General features: G+C 38.1%; 1 long non-coding RNA gene across 1 annotated transcript; it reads left to right on the top strand.

Annotated features, from left to right (window-relative positions):
* The first annotated feature begins 6,798 nt into the window (after nucleotides 1–6,798).
* Nucleotides 6,799–10,597, top strand: LOC129524129 (uncharacterized). The gene is made up of 3 exons (XR_008667806.2): nucleotides 6,799–7,072; nucleotides 10,006–10,145; nucleotides 10,533–10,597. It is a non-coding gene; the product is annotated as an uncharacterized lncRNA (long non-coding RNA).
* The last annotated feature ends 1,370 nt before the right edge of the window (nucleotides 10,598–11,967 follow it).

The following is an 11,967-nucleotide window of genomic DNA, read 5'->3' as shown; positions in this document are numbered from 1 at the left end:
GACACAGCACTCCTATTATTGAGTATATACCCAAAAGAATATAAATCATTCTACCATTAAAACAAATACATGTATATGTTCATCTTAGCACTAGTCACAATAGCAAAGACAAGGAATCAACATAAATGCCCATTAATGGTAGACTGGATAAAGAAAATGAGGCACATGGCTGGGCGTGTTGGCTTATGCCAGTAATCCCAGCACTTTGGGAGGCTGAGGGGGGTGGATCACAAGGTCAGGAGATCGAGACCATCCTGGCTAACATGGTGAAACTCCGTCTCTACTAAAAATACAAAAGAAAAAAAAAAATTAGCCGGGCGTGGTGGCAGGCACCTGTAGTCCCAGCTACTAGGGAGGCTGAGGCAGAAGAATGGCATGAACCTGGGAGGCAGAGCTTGCAGTGAGCCGAGAATGCACCACTGCACTCCAGCATGGGCGACAGAATGAGACTGTGCCTCAAAAAAAAAAAAAAAGAAAGAAAGAAAATGAGGCACATACACACCATGGAATACTACACAGCCACAAAAAAGGAGTTCATGTCCTTTGCAGCAACATAGATGGAGCTGGAGGCCATTGCCCTTAGCAAACTAATGCAGGAACAGAAAACCAAATACTGCAGGTTCTCACTTATAAGTGGGAGCTAAACACTGAGTACATGTGGACAGAAAGAAGAGAATAACAGACACTGGGACCTATTTCAGCATGGAGGGAGGGTGAGGATCAAAAAACTACCTATTGGATACTGCAGTTATCACCTGGGTGATGAAATAATCTGTACACAAAACTGCTGTGACACACAATTTAACTAAATAACAAACCACATATACCCCTGAACCTAAAAGTTTAAAAAAAAAATAAAACTTTTTTAAAAAATAAAATGTTTTAGAAAAGAATCTTTTGGGTTGGTGGGTAAATTAAGATTGTGATTTAGTTGTGTCCAAGAATTTGAATGTTCCACGAACATCCCAAGTGGTTCCAATGTCTGAGATGAGGATCCCACTTTGAGAAGCACGACCTTTATCTCCCCTCCTTCTTATGAGCTCGCCACGCCACTGCATTGTTTCTGATGAAATGCAGGTAACCAGAATGTCAGCTGCTTTTTCCAGCAGTCACACAAAATGCCAAGGATGCACCAATTATAGTGTAAAGTGAGGGAAGATTTTTATTTTAAGAAGAAAGGCTATAGTAAAAAGATGAAGACAATAATAGAAAGTAGAAACACATCTAAATTGGAAGAAGCAAATCTTCATAAGTCAATGAGACAGAACTGGTGAGGGTCAACGGCTACTCCAGTAATAAGACAGACCAAATATACCTTAACATTTGAAACTAAGATCAACAAGGAAGTCTGCCCAAGTCCTGACTAATCAAGCCAGTTGTATTTGGATCCTTCCCTTTCTTTCTTCTCCATTCTTAGAATAAAAAGAAAATAAATGGCATGTCAGTGGATGGTGAAATGTTTTCCAGTTGCACTGATTTCAGACTGTTAACTGTTGAACTAATACTAACATAATGAAGGAATGTCCTTGATGAAGGCTTCAGCATTCAGGTGACACTGGCTTCTTCTGGAACAAATTATGGAAGATTGCAAATGACTTAGAAGGACTGTATATATGCCAAATCTCACACTGAAATGACAAGGAGCTCTCCTCACCTGACACCCAGGTTTATCAAGGTATAATTGAAAAATAAAAATTGTATATATTTAAGCCATATACTATTTTAATATACCTATACATAGTGAAATTGATTACCATGATCAAGTTAATTAACATATCTATCATCTCACCTAATAACCTTTTCTTTTATGGGGAGAACATTTAAGATATTCTCTTTTAGCAAATTTCAGGTATACAGTATAGTAACTATAGCCACCATGATGTCCATTAGAGCTCCAGAATTTAATTCATTCTCTGTAAGTGAAACTTTGTATACTTTGACCATCTTCCAGTTTCCCCAGCCCCCAGATCCCTGGCAACCACAAGTCTACTCTCTGCTTCTATGATTCAACTCGTAGATTTCACATAATTGAGATCACACATTATTTGTCTTTCTGTACCTGGCTTATTTCATCTAGTATAATGCCCTTCAGTTTTATCCAGGCTATCACAAATAGGATTTCCTTCTTTTTTAAGGCAGAATAATATTCCTGTGTGTGTGTGTGTGTGTGTGTGTATGTGGTATATATATACATATATTATTTATTTATTTATCCATCAATGCACACTTATGCTAGTCCATATCTTGGCTCTTGTGAATAATGCTACAATAGGCATGGAAATAGAATTTTTAAAAATTATTTTAACGTACAGAAACCAGGATTTTTTTTGTTGCATAGAAATTTGTACTGTTATGAGTGGTTGATATGTGTATGCTTTTTTTGGTATTCAAATCTATGCATTAATTCATTCATTTAAGGAATGTGTCTTGTTTGCTACTCTGGGTGATATGTTGTTCAGGGAAAGGGGGAATTTAAAAATTAAAAGTTATGATTTCTCCTAAAGGAGTTTATATCTAGATTAAACAAAAGAGAGAGATTTTAAAGTAAGTAAGTATTATGAAATAACAGTTTTACTGGAGACCTAGACAGAATGTAGAAGAGAATCACACCTTACTTTGCCTCAAAGAACTCAGGGGATGTGGAGTAATAATGAGATAAGACTTGAAGAATGTAATCATGAACCAGGTGGACAAGTGGAAGAAGGTGTGTCAGGAAGCATAAATAGTATGTGTGGGTCATGGAAGCCTGAGAGAAATGATATGTTTGGAGGCTTGGAGAGAGATGAAGGTGAACAAATCAGGGGAGGCCAGCTCATGGAAGTTCTTGAACACTATGCAAAGAAATTTTTGTGGGTTTTTTTCTTCCTAAGGGAATGAAGAGATTCTGAACAAATTTTAAGCACAGAATGACATTGTATTTTGAGGCTAGAAAAAATACTTCTTTTGAGTCCTTGAAGAAAGATAGAATTAGGATGCACAGAAAAGATGGATCATGGAAGAATTAGTACATCCTTAATTATTTTTCACGAGACCACAGAGAACTACTGAAATGTTTGAGGGAGAGGAGTAATCTAATTAGATTTGCATTTTAGAAAGATTATTCTGGCGATGATCAGAAGAATGTGATGAAAGTGGCAAAACCGGAGCAGGGAACGAATAAAGAGACTTGAAGTGGCAGTGGTGAAGATGCTGGGGACAGATACCTGAACTATTTGGGAGATAAAATCTATAGGACTTGGTGTTAGTGGTATGTCAGTGTAAGTGAAAGATCGATGTGTTGGATGACTCTTAGCATCCCCTAGATTTTTCAAATGCTATATAGAAAACATAGGCTCCAATTTTGAGGTGAAAGAGTATGGGTTTCTTTTTAGATACGTACGGTTCAATCCAACTTGGAAAATTAGATTGCTATCTGATTAATCAGGGTTCTCTAGAGGGACAAGACTAACAGGATAGATGTATGTATGAAAGGGAGTTTATTAAGGAGTATTGACTCACACAATCACAAGGTGAAGTCCCACAATAGGCCGTCTTCAAGCTGAAGAGCAGGGAAGTCAGTCCTAGTTCCAAACCTCAGAAGTAGGGAAGCCAACAGTGCAGCCTTCAGTCTGTGGCCAAAGGCCCGAGAGCTGCTGGCAAACCACTGGTGTAGGTCCAATAGTCCAATAGCTGAAGAACTTGGAGTATGATGTTCGATGGCAGGAAGCATCCAGCATGGAGAAAGATGGAGATCAGAGGTCTTAGCCAGTCTAGTCCTTCCATGTTCCTCTGCCTGCTTTTATTCTGGCTGTGCTGGCAGCTGATTAGACGGTGCCTAACCAGATGTAGGGTGGGTCTGCCTCTCCCAGTCCACTGACTAAAATGTTAATCTTCTTCGGCAACACCTTCACAGACACACCCAGAAACAATACTTTGCATCCTTCAATCCAATCAAGTTGACACTTAATATTAACCATCACACTATCTGTTAGGCAGATGGAAATTTTCCACAAAGCTGATAAGCTTTAAGCTTCTGGGCTCCTCGCTGTACAGGTTCCTTCCAAGGTCTCCAAAGCTAAGCTAACAAATTTGTACTCATACTTTTACTTTTCATAAAGAAATCCCCATAGGTATAAGCCTTAGGCGCCACAAACCTGAATTTTCACCTCCTATGAAGTGAGTGACCATGTAAGTCTAAGCCTATGAAGAGAGATCAGGGTATACAACAGCATGTAGAGAGTGAAAAGAAAGATTGGTGGGAATGTTATTTTCACCCTCGTCCGTTTGAAGAGACCACCAAACAGGCTTTGTGTGAGCAATAAAGCTTTTTAATCACCTGGGTGCAGGTGGGCTGAGTCTGAAAAGAGAGTCAGCGAAGGGAGATAGGGGTGGGGCTGTTTCATAGGATTTGGGTGGGTAGTGGAAAATTATAGTCAAAGGGGGTTGTTCGCATTCGGGCAGGGGCAGGGGTCACAAGGTGCTCAGTGGGGGAGCTTCTGAGCAAGGAGAAGGAATTTCACAAGGTTAATCGCTCAGTTAAGGTGGGGCAGAAACAAATCACAATGGTGGAATGTCATCAGTTAAGGCAGGAACCGGCCTTTTTCACTTCTTTCATGATTCTTCACTTGCTTCAAGCCATCTGGAGGTATACGTGCAGGTCACAGGGGACATGATGGCTTAGCTTGGGCTCAGAGGCCTGACAGTTATGGTGCTGGTGGTTGCTTGACATAAATGAGCTAACATAGGCAATTTAACTATTTGCTATAGAAGCTTTTGTTTTAATGAATACTTGATATACACAAAGTCAAAGCACGCAGTGCTACTGATCTTTACCTTATTTTCACAAATTCTTTCCGGAATGTTATAAAAGAATCACTGAATTTATGAGTAATTAGGTTAGAAGAACTTTAGGGTTCCTTGGAGCTTAAAAATTCCATGATTGGCATAGTAACACTGTGGTTACATCCTGTGGCCCAGTCATCCCAAACGGAAACATTAGGCTGTCTGGTCTTTTCCCAGTATACTTCACAGAAACCTACTCATCTTTCTTACCAAGTTTTTCTAGATCACATTTTACCCTGAGAACTGGCAGTTTCTCCTTCATGCCTCTATACTTATTACTAGCATATTAATTATAATACTTTACTACTCTTAAATTATATGTCCCTCCGTTATATAAAACAGGGGTCAGCAAACTACAGCCCAGGGGCAAAACGCAGTCCACCACCTGTTTCTGTAAATACAATTTTGTGGGAAGACAGTCGCATCAGCTCATTTATGTATTTTCTAAGGCTGCTATTGTACTAAACAGATGAAGTTGAGTGCTTGTAACAGAAAATATTGTAAATATTGTAAAATATTTACAATCCAGTCCTTTACAGAAAATGCTTGCTGACTCCTGATATAGAGGGTTCTTTAGAAGAAATAAACATGACATATTCTTTTTCTGTATCCTCAATACTTAGCAAAGCACCTGGAATAAGGGATATACTCAATAAATATTTGTTGTATGGATGAGTGAGACATACAATTACACTACTATCATTATCCTTCTCATCACATTGTACATTCAGTTATAGATTGCTGTAATTTTTTTTAATGTTTTAAGATAATCAAAGATGTTTCCAGGAAGGGAAGTCTAACTCACTGAATTAGTTTTGTTGGAAACTTTGAAGACTGAATATCAAGTAACGGAGTTAGGCCTGATGGTCTCCAGAAAGCAAGAAGAATGTAAACAACATAAGAGATGGGGCCAGTACATGCAGAATGAATAGGGCATTTTCATTCTTTCTCAGGCCCTCATCTTTTTTTTCACTCAGGAGTTAATAATTATACACACTACAACTTGATTTCTACCTGTTTATCCTCAAGAGAATAAAAGAGGAGAGGGAGAATTTTAAGAGAGGATCATGTGATACCACCATTAGCAAAACACCTTCTAAATGATAGACTACTGTAGTAGATTTCATGATCAGATTTATGGGTTTGTTTTTTTTCCTACAGAAATCCAGAAGTGTCATCTAAACTAATAAAGCCTTCTATTTATCAACACATTTTTCTATTTAGTGTCCTGACTTCTGAAGAAATGCAGACACAGGCATAGGAACTTGTCAGTATTTTACTGCTTGTTTGCCCGTTTGGAACACAAACAATAAAAGGAATTAAAATATAAACATCAACTGTATTTTGCTCTATGGAACTAAAATCTCCAAGCTCACAATGCCAATAATGTTGACATAATTAGATAATAATTAAAACAATTTTAGAATTAAAATATGCTGGCTTCTTTGTTTGTTGCAAAGATTATATTTTGCACAAACAAGATAGATGGAAACTATTCCTTTTAAGTTCATAAATCACAAAATTGAAAGTCAATTTATTAATAAAAACACAGCTCAATCTCTGCAGAAAATCACCTACCTCCTAGATACAGATGTATAATACTGTTCTACCACTTACACATCAAGATAGAGATTATAAAGATTATAGTCAACATTATCAAGTAAATGGATCCATGGAGGTCCAAATGTTTAAAGCTCCAAGTTTTGAGGATAAACAGAGGCAAAATTATTCTTCAGAAAAAAAAGGCTCATGACTACACTGAGTCCTCTTCTGACTCCTTAGTAATGACTTAGGGACTGTGGTAGATTATTTGCAAAGATGACCACAAAGTCCCTTTCTTATTAAACATGTGACTCTAGCTTTGCCACCTCTCTCTCATTGAGTAGAGTCTATTTCCCCCGTCTTGAAACTGGGCTGGGTTTGTGACCTCTCTGATTAATGGAATGTGGTGGAAGTGATGCTGTATGACTTCCAAACCTTTACCTGAAAAGATCTTCTACCTTCTACCCTTGCTGCCTTGGAACCTGGGACCACCATGCTGTGAAGACTCCAGGGACATGAGGCCATGTGGAGAGAGTACCAACCATTACAACCATCCCAGCCATTTAGCCTGATCCCCCACACTGAGTCTGTTATTGGTGTTCTTGTAATCTCCCAGGATAGAAATCAAGAGAGATCACCAGCCACAGCAGCAAAGAAAAAGAGAAAGCTTCATTTAGCTGGTGCGCAGGGAAAGGCAGCACCATGGAAGGTAAACAGAGGGCTGTGTCCTGAGCATAGACTATGTGTTAGTTTTATAGAGCCTATTCTACAGAAAACGATTTCACTGGGGCATGGATAGGAGGGATTTCTCTAGCACTTGCACAGTGGCTTTACATGCTTCTTCATACAATTCATGTAACATTAACATTTTAAACCTCCACCTCTGAGTATGATTTTTAGCATTAAAATGAGAAAAAAGATCACTGTGAGTTGAAGCTTAAGCCTAGCTGTGCATTCAGGTCCTCAGTGAAGTCCCTAGCCCCAAAACCAGGAACTTGTGGTTAATAGTTTCTTGGGCCTTTGATGCTGATTGGCTGTAGATGAAGTAAGATACAGGTTGAGTTAAGGGGCCTTTGTTCTTTTTGTCCAGACAATATCAAAACAGAAAACCAGCCAGCTCGTCTGTCTCAACTGTAGCTCATGTATGAACTAGGCAATTACAGCAAAAGAACTACCCAATCAATATAAGCAATAATTTGTTGACATTTTCAGATACCATGGCTTGGGTTGGTTTGTTATGCAGCAAGAGATAACTGTTACAAAGCACAAGAATATTACAGAAAATACAGAGAAGGACTTTACCATTTACTCAATGATTATCCAGTGACAGTTGTGGAAGCAACTGCAACACTCATTTTTACTGTTCTATATTCATGTTATTTTTAAGTCCCAAAATATCATTATTCTTATTGGTACCATGTTATATTTTCTGTATATTGAGAAATCTACAACCCAAATTATGTATGCCATGAGCCTTACCCACAGAATCAATGCTACAGTAATGTTTTGATTCCAAGAAATTTGCCCTCATTTTGAAAGTATTCTGAACATATCAAATAAATAGATCCATGGATCCTTCATGTGTTTAAAATCTTTTTGGGTTATCTTACTATTTTAATTTCCATTTCTTAGGTTAATTGGGAATCTTTCATGTTTATAATTCATTTTTATTTCCCCAGAGTTAATTTGGGCCACCATCAATTCCAAGGTCTCTGATGGAGTGGTTTTAGCATGGAGGTGGGAGAGAATACTGAAAGCAGGAGAGAAAATATGTTTGGGGTGTTAGGAGAGGAGGGACATGGAGATGAAGTTTCTTGGGCCCAATTCTCAACCTTCTCATGAGGCCCAAAATCTTCCTTTATTCCAGAGCTGAATTCCCTCAGGGCCCTTCTGCTTCACTTGCTTTTTTTTCTTTGTATAACTTCAACTTCTATTTTAGATTCAGAAGTTACACGTATAGGTTTGTTACATGGGTATGTTGTTTGGAATACCGATCCTGTTACCCAGGTGATGAGCATAGTACCCAACAGGTAGTTTTTCAACTCACACCCTCCTCCTTCCCTTCCTTCTCTAGTAGTCCCCATGTCTATTGTTCCCATCTTTATGTCCATGTGTACCCAATGTCTAGCCCTCAGATGTAAGTGAGAACATGCGGTATTTGATTTTCTGTTCCTCTGTTAATTTGCTTAGGATTACCCAAAGGAAAACTAATTGTTCTACCAAAAAGACACATGTACTTGTATGTTCATCACAGCACTACTCACAAACCAAAGATGGAATCAAACTACATGGCCATCAACAGGGAATGGTTAAAGAAAGTGTGGTAAAAATTAGCCAGGCATGGTGGTGGGCACCTGTAGTCCCAGCTACTCAGGAGGCTGAGGCAGGAGAATGGTGTGAACCTGGGAGGCAGAGCTTGCAGTGAGTGGAGATAGTGCCACCGCACTCCAGTCTGGGCAACAGAGCAAGACTCTGTCTCAAAGAAAAAAAAAAGAAAAAGAAAAAAGAAAGTGTGGTACATATATGCCATAGAATACTACACAGCCATTAAAAAGAGCAAAATCATGTCCTTTCACTTGGTTTTTCCTGTTAGAGACTGGTTCTGGTTTTTAGGGCCTCGCTCATTCCTCCTTTAATAATATTTATCTTAACCAAAACACGCTTCCTTGGTCATCCTCCCTGACGAAGCTCTGCTCACTCAGGGGACTCAGGCCTCAAAGACTGTGCCCTGGACAGACTCCTTATCAAGTGCAATAGTAAATGAGAAATCGCAGTTGAAAATGACGGAGATTCTATTTGATTTTTTTCTTGCGCTATTTTAGTATTGGATAAATAAATACGAAAATACTGAACTGCTTATTTTGCTCCAATATCGAAATCACAATGTGAGAGCTTGTTCGCTACTGCCAAGGGCTGAGTTTAATTTTGATTTCAAGATTTACCATTTCCATAGTCCTCTAGCTCACCTCTTGATGCAGCCTCTGGCTTGTTTCCTCACCAATCAGCTACACTACCACTGATCACCATTTCATAATTAATCCTTTGAGGGATCCATGGCCTTCATTCAGCCTCACCTGTGGGAAGGGACATTCCCATTATTACTGGCTGAGGCATGAGCAAATCCTCCAGGCTCTGTGAGGCCCCTCTGTGACCTTTGACTTCATGTCATTTGGGTTTATGCAGCATTCTTACTTCTGCTTGGCCAAGAGTGTCTCAGTGTGTCTTTTATCCCTACAGCCCCATCAGACCCCAAAATAATAGTAGCAATTACTTTTTGAGCACTTACTATGCACAAGTTACTGTTATAAGAATTTTGTAAGCATTCATTAAATGGTCACATTATCATCATCATCATCTTGTTGTTACCCCTTAAGTCCTGTGGCGATATGTTTAGTCACTACTCTCGATAATATGAAACAACTTAACACCAATTTTTTCCTGCCTTGGGGCTTTATCCAAATTTCCAAATACTTATTACAGAAGCTTAAGAAATATTTTACCTCTTCCACAGCTTTGTAGAGAATTGCAACACACATTAGCATAGTAAATCTTGATAAGTTTATAATTATTTTTGAAACTTATTTAATCTTATTTAATCCAATATTTCCTAACATTATTAACTGTGGAAACTTTCTCCTGTAGTAGTTAACAGTTCTGCAGAACATTTTAGAAATGGCAACATAAGTATAAACAACAAAACAGTGAGATTCTGATACCAACTTCCAGTTCCTCCTCACCAAGACTTTGTGAAAACTCTTCAGCTCATCTGGCAAAACGAACAGGTTATGTTCTGGTTCCTTCTGGATGTTCTTTTTAATATCTCACACTTTTCCAGGCTTTTGCTGGTCTGTAATTGAAAGTCACTTTTTCCTATGGAGGCCCTTAATCTTATGTTTCTGTATAACTTATTAAAAGGTTATTTTAAGGGCATGAACGAGAGGCCTCTTAAAGTCTCACTCTTCTTACTGCCCAGAGGTAGCTGGGCTGTTTGTTGTATGCTGCCTCTTTTTTTCTAATTAGAGTGATCTGTTTGTTATCTACTGTCTGGGTCCTGGCTGATCTGTTTTCTCTCTTTGTGAAGCAGGGAGGGTGGAGTTTTTAAATATCCTTTTGGCAGGAAGCATAACTTTCTGATATGAATCTAAACTGGGAAATCAATCTCTCCTCAGGCAAAGACGCAGATACCAGGACACTTCCTTTTGAACACTTGGCTGCAGAAGCTAAGAGACATGGGTTAAGGAGATGAAAGATCTATTCCCAATACTCCTAATGATTTTCTTCTGCATTTAAGAACAGAATATCTGGGAAAACGTGTTATATGTATGAAGTTCTTCATTGTCCAACAGCAATCTCATAGATACAGGTCAAACCAATATCTAAAGACACTGGTGCTTGATAGAGACTGCCAGAACAAAAAACCAGGAGAACCATTACAAAGTCATTTAACAAAAATAGCTCCTGGCATTTTAATCTTACTCTGTGATTCTGGTGGTAGTCAATTTAACACTATTTTGATTTATTTAGCACCGAGAATGGTACTGCCTATAGGTAGATCTGAGCTAGCTGACATTTCCTAAAGGAATACAAAATCGCAAAAGAAAAAATTTGTATTATTATTATTATTTGTATTAACCACTTGAGGTATTCTTCTAAAATAACATTCTAAGATAGCATTGCCCAAAAGAAGTTTCTGAAATGATGGAAATGTTCTGTAATCTGCACTGTCCAATATGGTAGCCAACAGCCACATGTAGCTATTAAGCATTTAAAATTTGGCTAGTGTGGTGAAAGAGCTGAATTTTAAATTTCATTTAATTTTCATTCAGTTTAAATTTAAATAGCTACATTTGTCTAGTGGCTACTGTACTGAGCTGTGCAGCTCTAAGAAGCTTGCTGTATAGTTAGCCAATAGAAGTATCAAATCAAAAGGATCTTTGCTTGTGTTTTCCGAAATTAAGTGAAAAACACACAAGTCATAATCTGTAGTCTGCCATCTATGTTTCTATTTATGGTAATATTTATGTGTGAGTTATTCATGTAAGAGACATAGCAATGTAGGCCATTAAACATATTGAGTCTCTAGGAGGCACCATGCCTGGTACTAGGTGCAGGAGAAGATAGCAGAAATCACACTAGACAAGGTTGTGAAAAGTAATTTATAGTATCTGGGATAAATTGATCATGGAATAAGAAACAAAACAAACAATTAGGCAAAATAGTAATTAATGCACTAAAGGACAATGTTAAGTATTCACAAGCCAAAATATTTAAATGAGTTGGGTTTTCTTTTACTGACAACAAAACAAACAAGAAAACATAAAGTTGGTAAGGAAATCTTAATCTCGGACTTGTTTGGTGATGATCTCTTGTTACTTTTCTTCTGCCTAACACCAGAGTTCAGCATCCAGATCTCGACTGAATACATTCTGAGTCCTAGTGGATTCAGAAGCTTAAGCATTCAACAAAAATAATGCATTCCCAAATACTCCTAAAACTTAACTTTAGTCTGGGTTGGCCTGGGTTTAACTTTTAGTCATTTTTTTTTTTGTAACTTTAGCACACGGCAAAACAAAATTGAAATGTCAATAAAAAAATATACTGCCA

This window comes from Gorilla gorilla, chromosome 7 (genome assembly GCF_029281585.2).
Source record: "Gorilla gorilla gorilla isolate KB3781 chromosome 7, NHGRI_mGorGor1-v2.1_pri, whole genome shotgun sequence".
Classification (NCBI taxonomy): Eukaryota; Metazoa; Chordata; class Mammalia; order Primates; family Hominidae; genus Gorilla; species Gorilla gorilla.
The sequence above is the reverse complement of the archived record's forward strand: the minus strand, read 5'-3'. Positions and strand labels throughout refer to the sequence as shown.